Here is a 3273-nt window from a genome sequence, read left to right as displayed (position 1 = left end):
AAATAGCCCCTTTAATTATATGTAAATTCAGAACCCCCCCCCCCCCCCAGCCCAATTCAAATTAAATCTTAGCCCAATCCGCCGCAGCCCAAATTTAATGACCCCTACCCGACCCAGAACCTCCTCTAATCGTGGTCGTTGATCTCTGAGATCAACGGTCCACGTTACCCCTTTCCATTTTTAATCCAACGACCCCCCAAACCCTACCCATTCTCTTCAATTGCACCGCCTCAGAATCCTCTCCTCCTCTCATCTCTCTCAAACAAACCTCAAACCTAAGCCGCTGTCACCGGAAAACTACTCGTTCCATGGGGTTCCTCTGTGATTTCAGGCCCCTACCGGCCTCTTACCTCTTCTGGTTATTCGATTTTGTTGTTCTATGAAAGAATCTCTAAGAGATCCAACTCAGGTTTGTTCAAAACCGTTTACGAACCTACATACGGTCATCTCCATTTTCAGTGCTATTTTCTTCGTGTTTATGGTGAGTCTATGGTTCCAAACCAGATTTTCTTTCATTTCTGTCATTCTCTTAAAATCCTAATCTCTTGCTACTCGAATCCGTTCAGATCCTTGTAGATCTGAGATAGTTTTAAGTTTATTTTGTTATTTCTCTTAAAAATCTTTCTGTGTATTCTTATTATTAACCGATTTTTTGTGTTCTCTAAAGCTAGGATTTCACCCCTTTAAGTTTCAGAAAAATACTAACTTTTTAGGTGTTTAACCTTAATTTTCTTTACTTGTTCGACTGATTCTCATGGTTGTGTTCTAAAACCCTAGGGTTTTGATCTCTAACGACTTTTCGGTCAAAATGCTTAGACATTTAAATTCTTTCAACTTTGGTTTTCTTCTTTACTATTTTGACCGATCCTTTTTGAGTTTCATCTCTATGCCTTTGACATATTCTAGGGTTCTGATTCTCTGACTATTTATCCTGTTGTCTTTTTCCAGTTACCTTTAACTCTGTCAATTAAGTTGTTAATTTATTTACTTATCTAAATTAGGATTTGAATTTAGTACCCATATTTCCTTATTTTTGTTTTACTTGTTCTTAGCCTATTGATGTATCCGTATTATTGGCTTGATTGTGTGTCCTGTTTCCTAATTGATTCCGGAAATTATTTCTTTCCTTATTAACCTTGCTCTTAATTACAGATTGATTCTGTGTGAGATTTTTCCTTAAATTAAGTGGTACTTATTTGATTCTTTCCTCTTAATTGATTCCTGACTGATTGCTAATTGATTTTCATACCTTATGTATATGTGATTGATTCATTATCTTATGTGACCTACCCTATTGCATGCTATAAAAACCTCCTTGTTCTGATTTTCAAAACAGACTCAGACTTACTCGAACACTCAGAAAGAAACACACACACACACACACAAGCCCTTGCTCTCAATTAAACCTTTTTGTTACTTGTGTTTGCTACATTGTCTAGCTGGCCGCAAGCCAAGGCTAGACTATTGGATCCTGCATACTTTCAACTTCCTGTTTGCTATTTCTTAACTAGTATGTCTCCACTTCTGCTATCATCCAATATGATGTAATTAGACCTATGTGATTCATGTTTATTGATCTTAATCAGCATATCTACTTCTATGAAATTAGACTTATGTGCTTCATGTTTATTACTCTTAATCAGCATGCCTACTTCCATGAAATTAGACCTATGTGCTTCATGTTTTCAGAATGTCTGTTGGACATATATCTATTTGTTTTCTCAACTAGCAAGAGTTCTGTCCTGTTTTAAGTGTTCACCCCTTAACAAACTCCTGATTAATTCATGATTTCTATGCTCTCAACTTTTGTTACCTTTCTCTATGATTGTCTCATCCCAGCATGTTGTTCTCTGATTAATATATACATGTACGTTCACCTAGTAATAGCTAATGGATTAAGGCCATGTGACACCTTGTTCAAACTAATAATTACTCTGTCCTGTCTGTTGTGATTGCTGGAGTTAATGGCTCAACTCCTTCTGCTAAATGTGTGCTGCTTGTGGTTCTTGTAATTTGGTAATCTGCTTGTATGCACTTCTGAAATCCAAACTATTTTTTCTAAAGCAAAATTGTCTTCTATTTTCATATCCTACTCATAGTTAACTAAGGTCCTGTCACCCCCAATGTGAGCATTGCTTAGGGTCCATGAGACTCCTCTGAACTCTGACACATTAGGGCTGGTTTCCAAACCTATATGAACTGCTTCTGAACATTTGTTCTCTAGTGTGAGCACTATCCTGGGTGCTCGAAGCCCTTGGGAACTCTAACACACTAGAGATTTGGGTTCTTGGTACTTTGCCAATGGTTAATGTGTATCTCTGAGCTTTGGAGTTGTTATCATTTGAAGGCCTGGTTATCCGGATGCATTGAGCCTGCTGCAGGCTTCCTATCGTTAAATATTTTGTAATTTATTCATTTGCTTATGGTCTGTAATAATTATTTCGTAATAACGATGGGGTAATAGTGAATTGGGGAAAACTGGGCCTAGTTTAATGTTTGCATGAGAATGGAGTAGAAAACCTGCTTTAGGTGTCCACTTCTTTTAAATATTTTCACTACTATATGCTTGATATCCTGCCTATAGGGTATTTATATTCCGTTACTACATGCAGTAGATAACATGCCTATAGGTATTTATTTCAATGCATTCTGTTACTATGTGCAGTAGATAACATGCCTATATGATTTAATTTGTTCAACATTTCCTGGCCCATTTTTAGATGTTATGCCTATAGGACCAAAAAAATTATGAATATCCTTTCAAGATTCACACTACTGCATTTAGATACCATGCTTATACGGCTGTCAAAATAATTTATGCATTTAAATCATGCCCACAAAGTTTCCAAATCGGTTTGGCATTTTTAAAGTCACACCTATAAAGCTTTAAGTTACTTCTGCGTTTAAATACCACGTTTATAGGAAACTTCAAAAAAAAGATACCATGTCTATGGGAAATTTCAGAATCATTTTTGCATTTAGATACCATGTCTATAGGAAATTTCGGAACTACTTCTACATTTAGATACCATGTCAATAGGAATTTTCAGAATCACTACTGCATTTAGATACCATGCCTATAAGGTTGTCAACTTAATTTCTGCGTGTAGATATATTGCCCATAAGGTTTCATAATTAATTTCCGCGCTTAGATATCATGCTCATAGAGATAAACACGTTAAATCAGCTATGTAATGCTTGTGATCATTTTCAGCATATAGACGGCATGCCTATAGGGTCTAAACGAATAAATCTGCCTATTTAAGCTAATCA

Source organism: Nicotiana attenuata, unplaced genomic scaffold, assembly GCF_001879085.1.
Source record: "Nicotiana attenuata strain UT unplaced genomic scaffold, NIATTr2, whole genome shotgun sequence".
NCBI lineage: Eukaryota > Viridiplantae > Streptophyta > Magnoliopsida > Solanales > Solanaceae > Nicotiana > Nicotiana attenuata.
This window is presented reverse-complemented; position numbering follows the sequence as displayed.